Here is a 23,915-nt window from a genome sequence, read left to right on the forward strand (position 1 = left end):
TGACGGGATACCAATTCGATTCTACACAGAGTACGCGAAAGAACTTGCCCCCCTTCTAACAGCCGTGTACCGCATGTCTCTAGAGAAACTGAAGGTTCCAAATGATTGGAAAAGAGCACAGGTAGTCCCAGTCTTCAAGATGGGTCGTCGAGCAGATGCGCAAAACTATTGACCTATATCTCTGACGTCGATCTGTTGTAGAATTTTAGAACATGTTTTTTGCTCGAGTATCATGTCGTTTTTGGAAACCCAGAATTTACTCTGTACGTATCAACATCGATTCCGGAAACAGCGATCGTGTGAGTCGCAACTCGCTTTATTTGTTCATGAGGCCCAGAAAATATTAGATACAGGCTCCCAGGTAGATGCTATTTTCCTTGATTACCGGAAGGCGTTCGATACAGTTCCGCACTGTCCCCTGATAAACAAAGTAGGAGCCTACGGAATATCAGACCAGCTGTGTGGCTGGACTGAAGAGTTTTTAGCAAACAGAACACAGCATGTTGTTATCAATGGAGAGACGTCTACAGACGTTAAAGTAACCTCTGGCGTGCCACAGGGGAGTGTTATGGGACCATTGCTTTTCACAATATATATAAATGACCTAGTAGATAGTGTCGGAAGGTCCATGCGACTTTTCGCGGATGATGCTATAGTATACAGAGAAGTTGCAGCATTAGAAAATTGTAGCGAAATGTAGGAAGATATGCAGCGGATAGGTACTTGTTACAGGGAGTGGCAACTGACCCTTAACATACCCAAATGTACTGTATTGCGAATAAATAGAAAGAAGGATCCTTTATTGTATGATTATATGATAGCGGAACAAACACTGGTAGCAGTTACTTCTGTAAAATATCTGGGAGTATGCGTGGGGAACGATTTGAAGTGGAATGATCATATAAAATTAATTGTTGGTAAGGCGGGTACCAGGTTGAGATTCATTTGGAGAGTCCTTAGAAAATGTAGTCCATCAACAAAAGAGGTGGTTTACAAAACACTCGTTCGACCTATACTTGAGTATTGCTCATCAGTGTGGGATCCGTACCAGATCGGGTTGACGGAGAAGATAGAGAAGATCCAAAGAAGAGCGGCGCATTTCGTCACAGGGTTATTTGGTAACCGTGATAGCGTTACGGAGATGTTTAGCAAACTCAAGCGGCAGACTCTGCAAGAGAGGCGCTCTGCATCGCGGTGTAGCTTGCTCGCCAGGTTTCGAGAGGGTGCGTTTCTGGATGAGGTATCGAATATATTTCTTCCCCCTACTTATACCTCCCGACGAGATCACGAATGTAAAACTAGAGAGATTCGAGCGCGCACGGAGGCTTTCCGGCAGTCGTTCTTCCCGCGAACCATACGCGACTGCAACAGAAAAGGGAGGTAATGACAGTGGCACGTAAAGTGCCCTCCGCCACACACCGTTGGGTGGCTTGCGGAGTATAAATGTAGATGTAGAAGAATAGGTCGCATGAGCGTCCTAAATGCGGTCTCCTTTACAGTTGAACCACTCTTTCCTAAAATTCTATCAATAAACCGAAGTCGACCGTTCGCCTTCCCTAGCACAGTTCTGACATGTTCGTTCCACCTCATATGGCTTGGTAACGTTACGCCCAGATATTTAAACAACTTGACTACAAACCAGTTTTATGTGTTCACTCCACTTTAGGTGGTCGTAGTGGCCGTGCGGTTCTGGGCGCTACAGTCTGGAACCGAGCGACCGCTACGGTCGCAGGTTCGAATCCTGCTTCGGGCATGGATGTGTGTGATGTCCTTAGGTTAGTTAGGTTTAATTAGTTCTAAGTTCTAGGCGACTGATGACCTTAGAAGTTAAGTCGCATAGTGCTCAGAGCCAGCCACTTTAGGTCATTCCGGACAGGTGTGACTGATACTGTTTCCAGAAATATTTGACGATAGTGCAATCGCATGTCCTTGTCAACCGTTTCCAGCTTAGTTTGCATATCAGTACAATTTACTTCTTCCCAGTATACTAAAACATCGTCAGCAAACCACGTCACGAAATTTTCGATTTTATTCACTGTATGATTTACGTACAACGTGAAATCTGAGAGCACCATAACACTCTCGTCGGGTACGCTTATGCTGTTTTTGTTTCTGACGACTTCATTACGTTAAGGAGGAGGTAATGAAATAACGAAACCGGTTCGATATTCCATAGTCTGATATTTTTCCCTACACAACGCAGCAGAAGTATAATGAACGCATTCTAAAGTCAAGGAACATAGCATCAACGTGATCGACGTTGTCTACGGTCTTCTCGATCTTACGGGAGAACAGCACAAGGAGATTTTAATTAAATTTATTTTCACTTAATCCATGCTGTTCCTGCAGAGGATATTTCAGTTTTCCAAGGTGAGCAGGCATAATCATAAGACGTATTTCACAATTCTACACACAACTGACGGAAACGATATTTAAACAGAATTGTGTGGACCTGTCCGATCAGCTTTCTCGAAAACGAGAATCTCATGTGCCTTTTTTCTGTGGCCTAAAACCCTTCGTTACCCCAGTGCCTAACAACATACAGCCGCTAGAAGTGCGGACAAAGACTCGTCATCATTACTTCAAGTCTTCCTTGATTCCATGTCGTGACCTATGGAGGCTATGGTAGCAGTATTTGGAGACTTTACACCCAATCTCCAAGTCAGAGATTATGTACAGTTTTATAAACTTTATTATTTGTGCATTCTCATGTTTATGACTGTGGGTCGTCAAGTTTTCACTCGAATGCACCCTTTTGCTGCAGAAATATTCAGAAACGTTTGGGTATTTATTCAGAGTTGGGCAACAAGTTAACGCCAATCATCAGTGTAGAAACGCAGAATCTGCGTGACGTTCCTGCTAGTACCTCTTTTGAAGTACTCGTATTGATATCAAGTCAAAGAGTAGCTGTGCGTTAAATGTTATCCCTGTCTGGTCGATAATACCGACGCTCGCAAGCCTCTCCAATTATCACAAGTCTTATCGGAGACAAAAGATACGGATCAGTGTTTTCTGCCAAGTTATTAATGTCACAAACAAGGCGTAGTCGGGTCCTGGCCATTGGAACCGATATTGTTCTTAGGACATCGGCAACGCAGCGTTCGACATCGACGAAGGGAGGTACGTCACGGATATCCAAGGGCTCTTCGGAAAGTACGGTCCGATGGGTCGAGAAATGGAAACAACTGTGAAATAACAACGAAGCTTTGCAAATATGTGTTGGGCGGCGTGTCTGGTATCCCTGTCGATTGAGTCACGTCGTTCTTTTCAGTTCGGAGCACACCGTTAGCTCGTAAAGACGACTAGAACAATAACGTCTCCAGCTAAATATCGGTGCCTGCTGAGAGCTTTCGCCTGATTTCATGCAATCCCATACAACGCTTCTGTTACGAATTTGCTTCTTCATGCAATTACCCGCCGTACACTGCAGAAGAAATGAGGGCGCCCCTGGAGCGTTTTCGGTGGGAAATTTTTGATTACCCACCACACAGCCCGGACTTCGTTCCTTCTGATGTTCATCTCTGCTCACTTGAACCGCTGCTTCCGCAGACAACATTTTAGCACCCAGAGCGAACTGCAGACTAGGATAGAGAAGCGGCGGAAAGCACGGGTGGCTGCCTTCTATGACGAGGGTATAAGGAAGTTCGTACAACGCTGCGACAAACGTCAAAATCGAAGAAGTGATTGTGTAGAGAAGTAGCTGGATGGTATAGCGAACTGTTGCAAACAAAACGTTTTTCATTTTCATTGTGGTTTCCATTTCGCAACCGATCAGACCTTACCTTACGAATAGTCCTCGTACGTATCTACTGTATAAGCGACATTCTACATAGCTGTAACTTCTTTCACCTCCGAAGTCTGAAAATTGCATTTTGGATGCGTAAAAATACACTAAAGGAAGAAACAATGTTTCGCATGATGTATCACTGCCAACTAACTTAGGTCGACGAAATATGGACGTATAGAAAGAATTTCTACAGTCAAATACAGAAAGTAACAGGAAGGAATACGGAATGACGTTTTATGCAAATAAAATAACCACTCTTAAGTCGCCGCGATTCTTTGTGGTCTTCTGGGCATTACAAATCGTGGGACATGGTTCTTAATAGAATGATTGGTCACCACGGACGACAATGTATGCTCTTCGACACGCTTCTGGGATGGAGCTCCATTCCTCAGCCAGATCTGTCGACAGCTGCTGGGTGGCCGTTGGTGCAATATACCCACCCCAATATATCCCACACGTGCTCGATGTGATTTAAGTCGGAGGAACGGGTCAACGAATCCGTACGCCGAATATCCTCTCTTTCCAAGAGCTCCTCCATCTTCGCTGTTCGATAAGGTCTCGCATTGTCATGAAAAGAATTGAAATCAGGGTCAAATGACACAGGGAAGGATTACAGTCTCACCATAACGTTGACAGGTGAGTGTAACTGTCCAAAGACTTGGATGTCAGTACACTCATGCAACATTATGACTCCTGACAACATAACGCCTGGACCAACAAAACGATCTTGTTCGCAAATGTTCCTAGGTGCAGTTCCTGTTTCCACCTCCCATCATACGAGGGTATGTAACGGGCCCAGCAAAATTATCGAAAATGGTCGCTTTGAAGGTCCATGTGGGGAGGCATAATGTTGCATCTACATCTACATTCATACTCCGCAAGCCACCCAACGGTGTGTGGCGGAGGGCACTTTACGTGCCACTGTCATTACCTCCCTTTCCTGTTCCAGTCGCGTATGGTTCGCGGGAAGAACGACTGTCTGAAAGCCTCCGTGCGCGCTCTAATCTCTCTAATTTTACATTCGTGATCTCCTCGGGAGGTATAAGTAGGGGGAAGCAATATACTCGATACCTCATCCAGAAACGCACCCTCTCGAAACCTGGCGAGCAAGCTACACCGCGATGCAGAGCGTCTCTCTTGCAGAGTCTGCCACTTGAGTTTATTAAACATCTCCGTAACGCTATCACGGTTACCAAATAACCCTGTGACGAAACGCGCCGCTCTTCTTTGGATCTTCTCTATCTCCTCCGTCAACCCGATCTGGTACGGATCCCACACTGATGAGCAATACTCAAGTATAGGTCGAACGAGTGTTTTGTAAGCCACCTCCTTTGTTGATGGACTACATTTTCTAAGCACTCTCCCAATGAATCTCAACCTGGTACCCGCCTTACCAACAATTAATTTTATATGATCATTCCACTTCAAATCGTTCCGCACGCATACTCCCAGATATTTTACAGAAGTAACTGCTACCAGTGTTTGTTCCGCTATCATATAATCATACAATAAAGGATCCTTCTTTCTATGTATTCGCAATACATTACATTTGTCAATGTTAAGGGACAGTTGCCACTCCCTGCACCAAGTGCCTATCCGCTGCAGATCTTCCTGCATTTCGCTACAATTTTCTAATGCTGCAACTTCTCTGTATACTACAGCATCATCCGCGAAAAGCCGCATGGAACTTCCGACACTATCTACTAGGTCATTTATATATATTGTGAAAAGCAATGGTCCCATAACACTCCCCTGTGGCACGCCAGAGGTTACCTTAACGTCTGTAGACGTCTCTCCATTGATAACAACATGCTGTGTTCTGTTTGCTAAAAAATCTTCAATCCAGCCACACAGCTGGTCTGATATTCCGTAGGCTCTTACTTTGTTTATCAGGCGACAGTGCGGAACTGTATCGAACGCCTTCCGGAAGTCAAGAAAAATAGCATCTACCTGGGAGCCTGTATCTAATATTTTCTGGGTCTCATGAACAAATAACGCGAGTTGGGTCTCACACGATCGCTGTTTCCGGAATCCATGTTGATTCCTACATAGTAGATTCTGGGTTTCCAAAAACGACATGATACTCGAGCAAAAAACATGTTCTAAAATTCTACAACAGATCGACGTCAGAGATATAGGTCTATAGTTTTGCGCATCTGCTCGACGAACCTTCTTGAAGACTGGGACTACCTGTGCTCTTTTCCAATCATTTGGAACCCTCTGTTCCTCTCGAGACTTGCGGTACACGGCTGTTAGAAGGGGGGCAAGTTCTTTCGCGTACTCTGTGTAGAATCGAATTGGTATCCCGTCAGGTCCAGTGGTCTTTCCTCTGTTGAGTGATTCCAGTTGCTTTTCTATTCCTTGAACACTTATTTCGATGTCAGCCATTTTTTCGTTTGTGCGAGGATTTAGAGAAGGAACTGCAGTGCGGTCTTCCTCTGTGAAACAGCTTTGGAAAAAGGTGTTTAGTATTTCAGCTTTACGCGTGTCATCCTCTGTTTCAATGCCATCATCATCCCGGAGTGTCTGGATATGCTGTTTCGAGCCACTTACTGATTTAACGTAAGACCAGAACTTCCTAGGATTTTCTGTCAAGTCTGTACATAGAATTTTACTTTCGAATTCACTGGACGCTTCTCGCATAGCCCTCCTTACGCTAACTTTGACATCGCATAGCTTCTGTTTGTCTGAGAGGTTTTGGCTGCATTTCAACTTGGAGTGAATCTCTCTTTGCTTTCGCAGTAGTTTCCTAACTTTGTTGTTGTACCACGGTGGGTTTTTCCCGTCCCTCACAGTTTTACTCGGCACGTACCTGTCTAAAACGCATTTTACGATTGCCTTGAACTTTTTCCATAAACACTCAACATTGTCAGTGTCGGAACAGAAATTTTCGTTTTGATCTGTTAGGTGGTCTGAAATCTGCCTTCTATTACTCTTGCTAAACAGATAAACCTTCCTCCCTTTTTTTATATTCCTATTAACTTCCATATTCAGGGATGCTACAACGGCCTTATGATCACTGATTCCCTGTTCTGCACTTACAGAGTCGAAAAGTTCGGGTCTGTTTGTTATCAGTAGGTCCAAGATATTATCTCCACGAGTCGGTTCTCTGTTTAATTGCTCGAGGTAATTTTCGGATAGTGCACTCAGTATAATGTCACTCGATGCTCTGTCCCTACCACCCGTCCTAAACATCTGAGTGTCCCAGTCTATATCTGGTAAATTGAAATCTCCACCTAAGACTATAACATGCTGAGGAAATTTATGCGAAATGTATTCCAAATTTTCTCTCAGTTGTTCTGCCACTAACGCTGCTGAGTCGGGAGGTCGGTAAAAGGAGCCAATTATTAACCCAGCTCGGTTGTTGAGTGTAACCTCCACCCATAATAATTCACAGGAACTATCCACTTCTACTTCACTACAGGATAAACTACTACTAACAGCGACAAACACTCCACCACCGGTTGCATGCAATCTATCCTTCCTGAACACTGTCTGTACCTCTGTAAAAATTTCGGCAGAATTTATCTCTGTACCTATAACGATTTCAGCTTCGGTGCTTTCTATCAGCGCTTGAAGTTCCGGTACTTTACCAACGCAGCTTCGACAGTTTACAATTACAATACCGATTGCTGCTTGGTCCCCGCATGTCCTGACTTTGCTCCGCACCCTTTGAGGCTGTTGCCCATTCTGTACTTGCCCGAGGCCATCTAACCTAAAAAACCGCCCAGTCCACGCCACACAACCCCTGCTACCCGTGTAGCCGCTTGCTGCGTGTAGTGGACTCCTGACCTATCCAGCGGAACCCGAAACCCCACCACCCTATGGCGCAAGTCGAGGAATCTGCAGCCCACATGGTCGCAGAACCGTCTCAGCCTCTGATTCAAACCCTCCACTCGGCTCTGTACCAAAGGTCCGCAGTCAGTCCTGTCGACGATGCTGCAGATGGTGAGCTCTGCTTTCATCCCGCTAGCGAGACTGGCAGTCTTCACCAAATCAGATAGCCGTCGGAAGCCAGAGAGGCATACTGACCTAAGCATCTTTGAACACGGTATGCTCTCTGGTCCCCATGGCCGTTTTTTCATGGGTGTATTCAACCCTGACTTCATTTTTATGGATAACTTCGAAAAGCTCAGACGGTGGAGTATTCGAGGAATGCATTGGGGTGCCCTTTCACTCGACTTAAATCCCATCGACCACGTGCAGGATGCGTTGGGGAGATATACTGCAGCAAAAGTTTTTATCTGTGAGACATTCACAACTGTTCTGCAACATTTTCATGGTAAATAAATCCTCCAAAGTTGTAAAATGTTTTTTGACCAAAGTCTTGCACGACAGAAGTCGCTTTATATTACCACGGTTTCGGTGTCTTAGCCCAGTCATCAGGTGTATCTGAAATCCAGCAGTTGCAGGACGTCTTGTCAATGCCCTGACAACTAGTAGACAATCATCTACCTTAGGCTGACCATCATATAACATCCCCCTTTGTGGCTATGACGGAAAGTTAGAGTTCTTCGCATTCAAAATTTGGGATGTTATTCGACGGTACACGTATGGTAGATGTTTGCCTACTAGCTGTTAGGGCATGGACATGGCGTCCTACTAGTGCTAGATTTCAGATACATCTGATAGTGGGGCTCGGACACCGATACCTTGCAATGAACGTATTGCTGCACGTCCATATGCATCAACGATTATCCAGCACTTGTCCACCGCACTGGTGGAGGTGTGGAAAATTCAACCACGAGAGCTGTTCACCAACACTGTCTCCAGCATGGGATCACACAGCTGCGCGTGGTGATGACATACCCTATTAAGAACCACGTACCGCCTTCTGAAACATCCAGGGGATCGTCAAGAAATGCGGTGACTTGTTTGTAATTATTGTCTTTCAATAAAAGTGGTACTTCTGTTCTTCCCACTTCGTATTTATTTCAGTTACCTTTCTTGCTATACAGTAGCAGTTCTTTCGATGTATGGCCTTAGTTTCACCGAGCTATGTTACCTAGCAGTGATACATCATGTGAAAGCTACTTTCATCCTGAAGTCTTGCGAACCGGTATGTAATGGTAGGTCCCGGAGCAGTGACTGTACAATTTACCTTTATCGTTGTTGTACTGAATTATGATATGCTAGGTGTCATATTAATTAACGGAGTTTCATTAACTGCTGAAGTCAGACGCGAACATTTAGCATTTCGGTAAGTAATAGTCACACTTGTCCTCATATTCATTCATGGATGTGTGTAGTCTTCAGTCCACTCCATTTCCCTAAAGGTCGAAAATTAGACACATGCTCGCAGCACTTTTCGGTTTATTTTCACACTTAGAATCACATCGCAAACTATGTGAATCCCTCCTGAGTCATCCAGTATAAAGTTTTCAACTTCTAACGATAGTATTAATTTTAGTTCGTGGCAGTTCTAAATCATGTGTCTGTTGTACATGAATTGCCTCTTTTACTGTTCTGTCCTCCTGTTCCCCGAATATTGTTCCTGAGTGGTCCATTACCCACATGAACTGTACCTGTTGGCCAGCTGTGTAGTGTTTTGTTAGCACTTCTTGCTTGGCATCTATTAGGTGTCTGCATCATACTAGATGAATGCAAATATTGGAGGACACCTTTGAGATTTGATATAAAGCATCTTAGGTGAGATTGGTATACCACATGTCACTGATTCTCGAATGGCTTATGCTTCCGAAGAGGAGACAGAAAGTTCGTTTGATGATAAATGTTACCTTGTTTTACAGTTCCTCTGAGTTAAGATCCATTCCTTCTGAGTGTTGAATTTTAGGCAAACGTTATCGAGCAGCAGAAATAGATACATTAACTCTGTAGAATAGCGTTAACAGCATCTACATTGAAGTTGATGGAAGAATTCTTAACTGGCAAGCCGCCGTTCTTAAGATCCTGAACACCAAATATAAACCAATTTTTTACCACAAATATTTTCAAACAACTGGCGTAATGTATCCTTTAAATGTACTGAGCTACCTAGGCCGAGCCTTTTATCCCACTTAAATTATGTTTGAGAAGAATTTCTTGCTTTCAAATCTAATACAGTCTGCATATGCATTATGAGTAATATGCATTTATACCAAACTGAATACAGGATTTCCAGTTAGATATAGACACTGTTAACCTGTGAGTCTAGCAATGACGATAGCTCCGAATTAACTGACAACATTCTAGAAATGAAACAACATGGATCTTCCCTACCTAAATGCCCAATCTACAGTAAGAGTCATAACTCTAAATTTGTTATATGTAAGAGACACCACGGTTCAAATTATACTACAGTTGAGGATAAACCGACTTATTAAATAATAATGAAGTTTATAAAGTCACTTGCATTAACTGTAACGAACTATATATTAGTTAAACAGGCAGAGATATATTGGCTAGACTGGCTGTGCATGAACGTGGTTGTAGTTTGTTCATGTGAGATACCGCTCCTTCTGTACGGGTATGGATGGAAGGTCGCACGTACAAAGTTAACAAAGAGGTGCTACACAGTGGGATAAAAACTGGGCCAGCATAGCTCAGTACATTTCAGGAACACATCATGGCAGCTGTCTGAATTTACACTCTAAGACAAAAAAACACGCACCACGATGAAATTGTCCGCTTGGGACGAAAATCGGTAGACTTGATGCACTTTTATTGAAAAAAAATGATTTTAATTTTAAAAAATGAATTATTTATTCAAGGAACGAGGTTCGCAAGCTGAGCAACTCAATGTGTTGGTCCACCTCTGGCTCTTGTACAACCAGTTATTAGGGTTGGTATTGTTTGATAGAGTTGCTCGATGTCCTCCTGAGGAATATCGTGTAAGATTCTGTCCAAATTGCACGTTAGATAGTCAAACACCCGAGCTGTTTGGGCGGCCCTACTCATAATGCTCCAAAACTTCTCAACTGGGAGAGATGCGGGGAATTTCTGGCCATGTTAGAGTTTGGTAAGCACGAAGAGCAGCAGTTGAAACTCTTGCTTTGTGTGGGCAGACATTATCTTGCTACAGTGTAAGCCGAGGATGGTTTGTCATGGAGGGCCACAAAATGGGTCGTATAATATCCGTCAACGTACCACCGAACTGTAAGGGTGCCGCAGATGACGATGAAATGAAATGACACCCCTAGCCATTACACCTGATTGTCGGTCCGTATGGCAGGCGACTGACATATTGGTATTCCACCCTGTCTGAGCCGTGTCCAGACATGTCTTCACTGGTCATCGGGGCTCACTTCCAAGTGGGACTCACGACTGAGGACAGTTCTACTCCAGTCAATGAGATTCCAGGCCGAAGAGGTTTCTGAGGACGTTCAGGTCAGCGGCGGTTACCAATCTTACTGTCGCCTGCTGTACAGCCTGACAGCCAGTTGTGATGGTGTGGGGTGGAGCGCCATTTCAATTTCATAACAGGTCCCATCCGTGGAAAACTTACATCACAGAGTTACGTCGACGATGTTCTGCGCCTTGTTTTGTTGCCCTTTATGGCAGGCAATCTCGGACTTACATTTCAGCAAAATTATGCCTGTCTACACGCGACTAGAGTTTCTACTGCTTCTCCTCGTGCTTGCCAAACCCTACCTTGGTGACCGAGGTGATTGGTTTCTCCCGAATTGAGAACGTCAGGAACTTTGTGGGCAGTGCTAGGGATTTTGACTACCTAACGCGCCAATTGGTCAGAATTTCGCACAATACCCAGCAGGAGGACAATTAACAACTCTATCAATAAATGTCAAGTCGAATGATTACCTGCTTAAGGGCCAGAGGTGTATCAACGCGTTATTGGTTTACTCAGTTTATGAAGATCTTTCTCTTGCACAGATCATCCATTTTTTTCTGAAATTGTAATCACTTATCAGTCTGTACATATACATCTAATCTACCGATTTCAGTACCACTCACATAATTCCTTCGTGGTATTTCGCTTTTTTCCTCTTAGAGTGTATTTGTGATAAACAAAGGGAAAACAGTACCTGATTAGAAGCACCTGAGAAGCAAGTTTTTATATCGAAAACCACACCTGGTTATAACTGATCGGTTGCAGCAGAGACGTCCTTACTCTCGAAGCATCATATAATGCAATCGACTAACCACACATTTCCAAACCACAATTCAAATGATGAGAATCATCTCCTTGAACTTGTACGATGAGAGTGTTGTAATTATACGTTACTTTCTTTTTAATTATAGTTTTTGTATTATATACACATGACATGCACATTTTAATTTTACGTTTTTCCATAATGTACTGTGTCTTATGCTATTCATTTTGTAAATTGTAATTTAACACTGTAATTTAACACGTCCGTTGCATAACGCGAAAGCTGAACCCTCGATTTGACGTTTACTACCTCATGTTATCGCAAAAGTTTCTGCTTGTGTTGATGATATCATTGTTTCTGACATATGGTTTCCTTCACACTAGCGTCCCTACTCTCAGCAATGGTCCAGTAAGCCTGAAACTTGTTCGAAATTAACTATTAATAGAACATAGACGCATTTTCTTGTTTTCATATTTGCACAACGCAAAACGAGTTACCTATTATGGAGACAGGAAAGGCTTCCGGCCACTCTCTAACGTTAACATTTCCAAATGCGATAGTAAACATGTGGACCTCGTGGAGGTACAGGATAAAGCCAAAAGGAAATAAAAAGAATCAACTACTTAGGTACTACTTTCGGTTCAACCCTAATATGATAAAGCACATAATCTCCTATGGTAGCTACTCATCACAGTACCTGAGGACATCTTGCATTTATTATCCACATTTACAATACTTACCTGAGATCACAAGTAAACATTGCTCAGTACGGCATGAAACAATAAATGCTAATCTTAATCTATATAAATTGTGTTCAGAATCTTAAATCTCAGAAAGTTCTTCAAATTTTGACACAACGCTTCATTCGAATACGGAGTGCCATATATTAATATATAAACACAGGGTGTAAACGGTTTAAGTTTCCAAAAAAATCGTGATAGAACACAAGTAACTGCTTTAAAACGCCTAGTAACATGACTGTCCATTACGGTTGTTCCAGAAAAAAAAAAAGCTGTTCACCTCGAGACAAGTCTTTGGGCAAGTGGACACTGGACTGTGCTTCCGGATTTGACTGACTTGTGTAAATTTTATGCACAGTATACTGTGGGAATTGATTAAACGGGATCAAAACACTACGGGTTGCCTGCTCCGCCTTCTCCGCCAGAACAGCTCCACATATTTGAGCAATCGGTTTGTGTTATTCACCGCTGCCTGCTCTTGTTGACACCGCGATCGAAGAGTCGCAAACACACAGGCATCTACTGTACGCGTCGTTGAGGTACTGCAACACGCCAATCGTCGACAGTCGTCGAGTTACTTGTGCAGACGTTATTACAACTCTATTAAACGTTATGATGGAAGGCAGATTTACTATCGCTGAACTATGGAGTATTTATTTAATTTATGGTGAGGCAAAAGGTGTTGCGAGGGCAGCTGTACGGATTTATCGGGAACACATCCCACAACGAAGACTTCCTCCACGATCGACATTTGATACGGTTTACCAAAGATTTATATCATCATAATTCTCCGCTTTTACCCGATTATTTTGGACTACATTCCTGACGAAACACAGTAGTTAATTATACAATTTTATCATTTAATTCCGTATGCGAAACATATTGTCTGTTCTCAAATGCTTCCATTTTATTATTAAATAAATCATGGCAGAATACAACTTACGAGTACGTATTTAATTTGCATAGGTTGAGAGATTTTGGCTCTTTACTATCCCGTGCAGAAGGAAATGGCCCACAACGCGAAGAACGTACATTGGACGCTGAGAAATTCTGGACCGCATCCACTTAGTGTGCCAGAAGCATCGCCCGCCAAGTGACTGTATCGTACATATGAAGCGTGTTTCACTCGCGATGGAATAAATAATTTCCATACCACGTACAGGTGGAGTATACACAGTCCGTGCCATTTAGCAGCAACGCATTTTCAGCGCCACTTTTCGTAAATGTAATTTTGGGTATAATTGATGATTACATTGTTGGGCCTTATGTTTTTACTTGCACGACTGACTGGTAACCATTACCGAACCTTCCTAGAGGAGAGATTGCTACCAAAGTTATTAGAAGATATTCCGTTAGCCGTAGGAGACAGCACGTGGTTCCTCCACGATGGTGCTCCAACGCACATTGGTCACATAGTACTAAGATTTTTCAGATTCAAATGGCTGTGAGCACTATGGGACTTAATATCTGAGGTCATCAGTTCCCTATACTTAGAACTACGTAAACCTAAATAACCGAAGGACATCACACACGTCCATGTCCGAGGCAGGATTCGAACCTGCGACCGCAGCAGCAGTGCGGTTGCGGGCTGAAGCGCCTAGAACCATTCGCCACAGTGGCCGGCTAAGATTTTTGAAAAGACCATTTCCAGGACGATGGATATGACGTTTTGGTCCACATCGATGACCAGCACGCTGTCTCGATTTAAATCAATGGATTTTTACTTTTGGGGCCATACGAAGGAACTTGAATTAGTGAAGTTCGGTGGCAGGAGGAACAAGACTTCTGGTCAGGTGAATACAGGGTTATAAATACAAAATCAAATAGGGGTAACGCAGGAGAAGGATTAATAATGAATAAAAAATAGCAGTGCGGGTAAGCTACTACAAACAGCATAGTGAACGTATTATAGTGGCCAAGATAGACACGAAGCCCATGCCTACTACAGCAGTACAAGTTTATATGCCAACTAGTTCTGCAGATGACGAAGAAATTGAAGAAATGTATGATGAGATAAAAGAAATTATTCAGGTAGTGAAGGGAGACGAAAATTAAATAGTCATGGGTGACTGGAATTCGTCAGTAGGAAAAGGGAGAGAAGGAAACATAGTAGGTGAATATGGATTGGGGGGAAGAAATGAAAGAGGAAGCCGCCTTGTAGAATTTTGCACAGAGCATAACTTAATCATAGCTAACACTTGGTTCAAGAATCATAAAAGAAGGTTGTATACATAGAAGAATCCTGGAGATACTGAAAGGTATCAGACAGATTATATAAAGGAAAGACAGAGATTTAGGAACCAGGTTTTAAACTGTAAGACATTTCCAGGGGCAGATGTGGACTCTGACCACAATCTATTGGTTATGAACTGTAGATTAAAACTGAAGAAATTGCAAAAAGGTGGGAATTTTAGGAGATGGGTCCTGTATAAACTGACTAAACCAGAGGTTGTACAGAGTTTCAGGGACAGCATAAGGGAAAAATTGACAGGAATGGGGGAAAGAAATACAGTAGAAGACGAATGGGTAGCTCTGAGGGATGAAGTAGTGAAGGCAGCAGAGGATCAAGGAGGTAAAAAGACGAGGGCTAGTAGAAATCCTTGAGTAACAGAAGAAATACTGAATTTAATTGATGAAAGGAGAAAATATAAAAATGTAGTAAATGAAGCAGGCAAAAAGGCATACAAACGTCTCAAAAATGAGATCGACAGGAAGTGAAAAATGGCTAAGCAGAGATGGCTAGAGGACCAATGTAAAGATGTAGAGGCTTATCTCACTGGGGGTAAGATAGATACAGCCTACAGGAAAATTAAAGAGACCTTTGGAGAAAAGAGAGCCACTTGTATGAAAATCAAGAGCTCAGATGGAAACCCAGTTCTAAGCAAAGAGGGGAAAGCAGAAAGGTGGAAGGAGTATATAGAGGGTCTATACAAGGGCGATGTACTTGAGGGCAATATTATGGAAATGGAAGAAGATGTAGATGAAGATGAAATGGGAGATACGATACTGCGTGAAGAGTTTGACAGAGCACTGAAAGACCTGAGTCGAAACAAGGCCCCGGGAGTAGACAACATTCCATTAGAACTACTGACGGCCTTGTGAGAGCCAGTCATGACAAAACTCTACCATCTGGTGAACAAAATGTATGAGACAGGCGACATACCCTCAGACTTCAAGAAGAATATAATAATTCCAATCCCAAAGAAAGCAGGTGTTGACAGATGTGAAAATTACTGAACTATCAGTTTAATAAGCCACAGCTGCAAAATACTAACGCGAATTATTTACAGACGAATGGAGAAACTGGTAGAAGCCGACATCGGGGAAGATCAGTTTGGATTCCGTAGAAATGTTGGAACACGTGAGGCAATACTGGCCTTACGACTTATCTTAGAAGAAAGATTAAGGAAAGGCAAACCTACGTTTCTAGCATTTGTAGACTTAGAGAAAGCTTTTGACAATGCTGACTGGAATACTGTCTTTCAAATTCTAAAGGTGGCAGGGGTAAAATACAGGGATCGAAAGGCTATTTATAATTTGTGCAGAAACCAGATGGCAGTTATGAGAGTCGAGGGGCATGGAAGGGAAGCAGTGGTTGGGAAGGGAGTGAGACAGGGTTGTAGCCTCTCCCCGATGTTATTCAATCTGTATATCGAGCAAGCAGTAAAGGAAACAGAAGAAAAATTTGGAGTAGGTATTAAAATCCAGGGAGAAGAAATAAAAACTTTGAGGTCACCGATGACATTGTAATTCTGTCAGAGACAGCAAAGGACTTGGAAGAGCAGTTGAACGGAATAGACAGCGTCTTGAAAGGAGGATACAAGATGACCATCAACAAAAGTAAAACGAGGATAATGGAACGTAGGCGAATTAAGTCGGGTGATTCTGAGGGAAATAGATTAGGAAATGAGACACTTAAAGTAGTAAAGCAGTTTTGCTATTTGGGGAGCAAAATAGCTGATGATGGTCGAAGCAGAGAGGATATAAAATGTAGACTGGCAATGGCGAGGTAAGTGTTTCTGAAGAAGAGAAATTTGTTAACATTGAGTATAGATTTAAGTGTCAGGAAGTCGTTTCTGAAAGTATTTGTATGGAATGTAGCCATGTATGGAAGTGAAACATGGACAATAAATAGTTTGGACAAGAAGAGAATAGAAGCTTTCGAAATGTGGTGCTACAGAAGAATGCTGAAGATTAGGTGGGCAGATCACGTAACTAATGAGGAGGTATTGAATAGGATTGGGGAGAAGAGAAGTTTGTGGCACAACTTGACTAGAAGAAGGGATCGGTTGGTAGGACATGTCCTGAGGCATCAAGGGATCACAAATTTAGCGTTGGAGGGCAGCGTGGAGGGTAAAACTCGTAGAGGGAGACCAAGAGATGAATACACTAAGCAGATTCAGAAGGATGTAGGTTGCAGTAGGTACTGGGAGATGAAGGAGCTTGCACAGGATAGATTAGCATGGAGAGCTGCATCAAACCAGTCTCAGGACTGAAGACCACAACAACAACACGAAGGAACTTATTTACGCTCAACAAGTAAACAATGTGAACAAACTTATGCGGAGGATTTTCGATGCTGCCAGTATCATAAAGGCAAATATGCATGTGTGTGAGCGAATGCGACGAAACTGGGTCCGCCGTAATGAATCATATGTCGAATCGAATGGTGCGCATTTTGAACACTTATTGCAGTATTGGTGTAAGAGGAAACAAAGAAACGCCGCTTTAATTTTTGTTGCAGCACTGTTGTACAAAAGGAAAATATTCTGAATTTAATTTTCCTTATGCCATTGTAGAAAGAGGATACAACTGACTGTAATTAATGCAGATCGAATTGGTAATTGGTTAATTTTGTACTAACGGAAACACATCTTATTTAATGTTAGCTTTTCTTTGCTATCACGACCTTCGTTAAGGTAAGTTTGTAAAAGTGGAAAGTCTGCTTGCATTTAATTCATTCTTTACGAGAAATTGATTACACGTTCTTGACAACTAAAACTTGCTTGTTCCAGTAGCACCTGACCGCAGCGCAGCATAGTTGTACACGTCGAATGTTTACATTGCTCTGGTTCGTCCGTTACCTTTCTCTGAGCGCTGCGTCTATGGCGGTAATAGACATTTAAGATCGTGTACCGTCAGTTGACATAAACGGAAAAGCGTCTCGGACCATACCTCCAAATATCTGTTTTTAGGAGCGTCAAAATAAAGAACATGATACAATAGTATTTCATTAGACCTGTTTGTCAAGCGCACCGAGATGTGCCGTCTCTATAATTTCGGCAACTGATACCGTTTACACCCTGTACATATTACGAATTAAAGCACACAGAACACACATGCAATATTCTACAACATTTATTTGTTATTTCAAAAACCGGTGTTCGACTATTACGTCATCATCAAGTACAAAGGTAAGTGTGTGGTGTAGTGAAATGTTGTTGGATAAAAGATTTTAAAATAGATCAGCTACAGAATATCTCCATTTCCAGAAATGAAAATGTTAACGTTAGGGTTACGAATAAAACAATAGGGATTATTTCAGTGTAAATGCGATGTAAGATTTTTTGACTAAGATCAAATACGTGACATATAAACTAATGAACGATATACAAAATACAGCAGTTGTTAAATTGAATAATAAACTTTGGTGACGTATTCCAAACGTGTGGCTGAACAAAATTATCTTGTCTTCAAATGTCCTAAATTACAAACATACAAGGAATACTAGTGAGATTATGCAGGTAAGTGAAGCACATGTGTTTGAACAAAGTAAGATATTTTTCAACACAGCAAGAGAAAGTATAGTAACTGAAATAAGGGAAAATATGGCATGTGAGTAAGAGGTGTATCTACAACATGGACTGGATGGGATTATGAGTAGAATCTCCACATAGAAGTGGCGATAAGGAATTAAGCTTTGGCTGATGGACACATGTTTATTAATATCCATTATTTCAAGGTAGTTCATATTTCTTCCTTTGCAGATGTAACACTTCATGTTTCACCTTGTAGCTGTGGCCATCTTCAAGTAGGTAGCCTGCAAAAGTATACTCTATTTTTCTAAGTTGCCAACTTTTGTGGTGTTCCTTCAAGCGGGTGCATATTGTCTTGCCAGATTGCCCTTTACAGAATTCGTCACAATTACTAGTACTTTTACATATCCCACTCTTTTCCAAAGCTGGACTGCTGTCTCTACCATTGGGCAAAAAGTGTCGAACAGTGTCGTGCACAGAAAATGCTGTTTTCGTGTTCCTAGATTTAAGTTTTCTGGCTACATGCAATGAAACTTTTCCTAAATAAGGAATCGTGCACCATTTATTGTGTTCTTGGGGTGATGGGTCGAAAACATTGTAGAGAAGAGAGTACCCCTGTTTTCTTCTGTTTTTGTGCTTTATGAAGTCCACTAACGTAGGAAGGTAGTTATTAATTGATGCTTCATGTTTTCTTGCATTTAATTCCATTTTAAACTTGTCTTCACTCATGGGGGTGGATATTAGGTGATGCATCATTGAATAAAAGGCAGCACGTTTATGTATCACTGAGTGTTGAGATTTGGCAGATATGACAATATCTGGGGTGGTGAGTTTCCTGTAAGTCTTGAAAGTATGAATATGGTCACTGATGTCTTTGGTTCCTTCAAAATGTATAAAATATTTTACCAAGAACCCTCAGAACAGTCAATCAACGTAATAAACAAACACACACACACACACAGACACACACACACAAACATATTGGATAACGTTGTCAGCAAAATATCTCGAAAAGTTCCAGGCCGATTTACGTCATGTTTTTACGTGGTAGTCTAATGAACATTTTGATGCACGTAGGCTGTATATATACAATATATATAAGGTGTTTCAAAATTACACAGACAGATTTCGAGGGGATGTAGAAGATGTCTTGAGGAACAAGACGAGGGTAGGAACACTCGTCGGGGAACATCATCCAAAGACATTAGAGAGAGTCGAAGTTTTAGGCGCTGGCTCCCATACAGCGGGAGATTCAGCTGCCCTTACCAATGGATTTTATGCAACCCCCAATGTCTTCAAAAATCAAGGGTAAGATTTTCATATTCTCTCGCTAGCCACGTGCCATCTATTAGTTTTACACAAATAACTAACAACAAATTTCTGTAGGAAGTTTAAAGTGTTAAATGTATTAAAGTGTTAAATGTATCAGTCTGAGGTAACGGAACCTAACCCAGAAACGAACGAGTCGGAAGTTATAAGCGAAAATCGTTCAAATCTCTCTGGCAGTAGTACAGTTGTTGCTAAGATTTTATGCGGCAAATTTCAGAGGTGGTGTTATGGTCTAAAATAAGAAAAAGAATTTCTAGTTTACATGGTCTCTATAATGCATACCGTAAGAGCTATGAGCACTTGTTCAGTAGAGGAAATATGCTTCACAATAGCGAAGAGGAACAAGTGCTCTTAGCTCCTTAAGTATTCACTTTAAGTCTCCTCTGCAATCCTAAATTAAGTTTCTGAACTTTGTTTTGTAATTTGGCTAAGGCAACTATCTTGGTATCTTTAAAGAGGGTTTGTCGAACATTGTTCCTCATCTCCAACATTCGCACATTATGCTTTGTCTCAAATAATCTCGTCGATGACCCGAAGTTAAACTCTAATCTTCTGTCCTCGAACACAGTCTTTTAGTTAGTTATGAAGTTATTACGTTGTATTATGTTGTCTGTTATGAATAACGCTTAAACTGTACAGAGTTAGGCGTTTATAGGAAATGGAGCCTGGAAAGATGCTACATCAGTTCTCATACTCTTCAGTTACCAATAACTGCGTCGAAATACGCTCATTAATCGCTCCAGTAAGCTGACTCTCTAGATATACGGAAAGAATTATTTTTTTCCTGTTAAAATTTCCAAACGTGAATTCTCATATAGACAACAACGTGTTTTCTAAGGAGTGCCGAAGTCTTGATTTCTGTCTCCAGAGATATCTTGTTTGTAGCGCAGCTTGGAAGCTTTTGAGTGGCCCATTGACTTGTAAGTGGCTTTTGTATCAGTGGGAGGCCTGTGCTTGGGAGTGACTCTTGATATTCACTGAGGTGATAAAACTAATGGGATACCTCCAAATATCGTGTCGGACAACCTTTTGCCCTGCGTAGTGTAGCAACTCGACGTGGCAATGACTCAACACATCATTGTAAGTCCCCTGCAGATATACTGAGCCCATGCTGCCCCTATAATCGTCCATAATTGTGAAAGTGTTGCCGCTATATGAAGTTGTAATGTAGCACACGAACTGAACTCTCGATTTATGTCGCATAAATGTTCGACTGGATTCAAGTCTGGCGTTCTGGGAGGTCGAATCATTCGCCCGAGTTTCCCAGAGTGTTCATCAAACAAACAACGAACCACTGTGACCGAGTGACACTTCCATCGTTGTTTGGGGGTCATGGAGTCCATGAACGACAGCAAATGGTCTTCAGTCAATGATCGGTTTGGTTCGACCAGAGGATCTGGTCTGTTCCGTGTAAACAAAGCCCACCGATTGCAGAGCCAGAACCAGCTTTCACAGTTCCTTGTTGGTAATTTGGGTCCATGGCTTCGGGGGGCTCTGCTCCGTACTCGAACGCTACCATCACCTCTTATTAACTGAACTCGGGACTCATCTGACCAGGCTACGGTTTTCCAGTCGCCTAGGCTCCAACCGATATGGTCACGGGCCCAGGAGAGACACTGCAGGCGATGTATTTCTATTAGCAAAGGCACTCACGTCGGTCATCTGCTGCCATAGCCCATTAACGCATAATTTCGCTGCACTGTCCTAACGGATACGTTCTTCGTGCCTCCAACACTGATTTCTGCTGTTATTTCACTCACTGGTGTTTGTCTGTCAGCATGGACAACTCTACACAAACGCCGTTGCTCTCGGTCGTTAAGTGAAGGCCTCTACATTGTCCGTGGTGAGAGGTAATACCTAATACCCGTTATTCTCGGCACACTTTTAACACTGTGGATCTAGAAATATTGAATTTCCTAACGATTTCCGAAATGCGGCGGCAAGCAGGCAGCAATGTGCCTACCATGTAGATCTCATGCGCCACAGGAAGATGGGCCGACGACAGGGCGCAGGTTGTTGCGGCGGACGAGTGCTCTTCGACGCTTTTGACTATAGCGATGTCGAGCACGTCCGGCTGTCCTCGGGAAGGGATTTCGTTCGTACGGTCCCAGTATGGTGGCGTTGTTTTGATGGGTAGCACGCGCGAGGCGACGACTGCTGACCTTTCTGAGACGGGAGCCCATTGCGTATGCTTTGCACCGAAAAGGTACCCCTCATTGTCTGTAGTGCGTCGATATCAGACACTTTCAGTTCTCTCTGGGCGAGCAATAGGCCGAAATGAATGTAATCTGCCCGATAGCGGTGCTGACAGCCACTCCTGTGCTCTCCATGGTGGCTAACCCGAGCAAGTGTATCACATAATGCTGCAGTGACCTCTTAATGCAAATGGCGATGCCGGCTCCAGGCGTAAGACTATCGCTGCGGTAACAGGAGCACTTAGGGGTCCGCACGTTGAACTAAGTCTTGAGGTGATTTTTGCTTACGAGACAGATGCCGATTCCCACCTCCTGAAGCCATTGACGAAACCTGTCCTGCTGGGGACAGAGGCTGTCGCCATGAGAGGCAGTTGCTGCAGGAGCTCGTTCAACGATCGCAGAAGTGATCGTAGTTTTGCAGCGTATTCTCTTGGTGCAGGGTTGGCAACTGGGGGGGGGGGGGGGGGGGGCGACCACGAGGCTGGAGTAGCGCGCTGAACCTGGGTAACGGCTGTTAGCTGGTGTGAGGCACCTTTAGGGGGCAATGAGAAGGGTAGGTGGGAGGGAGGAGTAAGACGCTCTGTCTGTAACGTCCGGCCTCGCGGTGCTGCTTGTAGGGCGGCTGCTTCTCCAGCTTCTTCTGCTGGCTGATTCTTGCCGCTGTGCTCTGCTAATCTCGTCGGGGCAACGGTGAGGGGGGAGCTGAGGGTGGGGCGGGGGTGGGGGTGGGGGGTTATTTTGACTTTTCTGTATGCTGAGTCAGTCCTTTCGGCAATCATTCCTTTTTGACATAACGTTTCTCATGCAGCCGTTTCGCCTTAGCTTCCCAGCATTTCTTATTTGTTTCGTTCCTCAGCAACTTGTATTGCCGTATTCCTGAATTTCCCTGGGCATTTTTGTACTTCTTTCTTTTATCAATATGCTGAAATACTCCTTCTGTTGAAGACTGTTTCTTCGCTGTTACCTTCTTTGTACCTATGTTTATCTTTCCGACTTCTGTGATTTCACTTTTTAGAGATGTCGATTCGTCTTCAAATGAACTGCTTACTGGGCTATTCCTCACCGCTGTATTTATCGCCTGAGATAACTTGAAGCGTACCTTATCATTCCTTAGTATTTCCGTATGCCATTTCTTTGCGCATTGCTACTTCCTGACTGGGCTCTTGAGTTTCAGTCTACTCTTCACCATTACTAAATTGTGATATGAGTCTTTATCTCTTCCCACGTACGCATTATAATCCAGCATGTGATTTCGGAATCTCTGACTGCCCATGATGTAACCTAACTAAAATTGTCCTGTATCGTGTGATTCTTGAACAGAGTATTCGGTATTACTAGCTGAATTTATTGCAGAACTCAATTAGTCTTTTTCCTCTCTCATTTCTAGTATCAAGCCCATTTCTGCTCCTACAGCTACAACAGCATAGCAGCCCCAATGGCTATTAGATTCCCTACTCAATTTTCAGACTGAATTACCTGTTCAATATCCTCGTGTATTTTCTCTATCTCTTCATCTTCAGCTTGCGAAGTCGGCACGTATGCGTGAATCGCCGTAGTCGAAGTTACTTTGCTGTCGATTGTGATGAGAACAATCGTATCACTGAACTGCTCAGAGAGGCAGCAGTTGTTGACTCGATCTCTTCGGTTTTCTACGTGAAAACATTGTATGTTTCCACCCCCGCCCCCTCACGCCCGCCCCATCGGATGACGACTGGCGGAGAGTGGGGAGGCTTCCTCCGCTGTGACACCTCAGCGTCACTCACGCCAGCATCAGCCGACTCCAGGATACCATCGAATCCATTTGACGTCTGCAGCTGTAGCACCGGTTCGAGCACTTTGGCCCTGGAAGCGTATCTCCGGCTGAGGACGACGATTCAGTCATGGTCCTTGTTAAGGTTTGGAGGGGGCGCAGCGGTTCACTTCTGCAACTTCTTCTCTGGCCGCAACTTGCTGCAGGCGGCCTGAAGTGAGAGGTTGTCCTCATCAGAAACAGGTCGTTCTGCAGACGTGTTCTGCTCGACAGCGTGCAGCGCAGGCATTTCTATCTACGCGGCGGC

The 23,915-nt window shown here is 43.1% G+C and overlaps 1 protein-coding gene across 1 annotated transcript in view; it reads left to right on the forward strand.

Annotated features, from left to right (window-relative positions):
• The first annotated feature begins 2,990 nt into the window (after positions 1-2,990).
• Positions 2,991-23,915, forward strand: part of LOC126251876 (zinc carboxypeptidase-like) — a 129,391-nt gene continuing 108,466 nt past the window's right edge. The window contains exon 1 of the mRNA XM_049952566.1: positions 2,991-3,120. The gene's annotated coding sequence lies outside the window, so the exon portion shown is untranslated. The remainder of the gene's footprint in view (positions 3,121-23,915) is intronic.

The sequence above is a fragment of the Schistocerca nitens genome, chromosome 4 (genome assembly GCF_023898315.1).
Source record: "Schistocerca nitens isolate TAMUIC-IGC-003100 chromosome 4, iqSchNite1.1, whole genome shotgun sequence".
Classification (NCBI taxonomy): Eukaryota; Metazoa; Arthropoda; class Insecta; order Orthoptera; family Acrididae; genus Schistocerca; species Schistocerca nitens.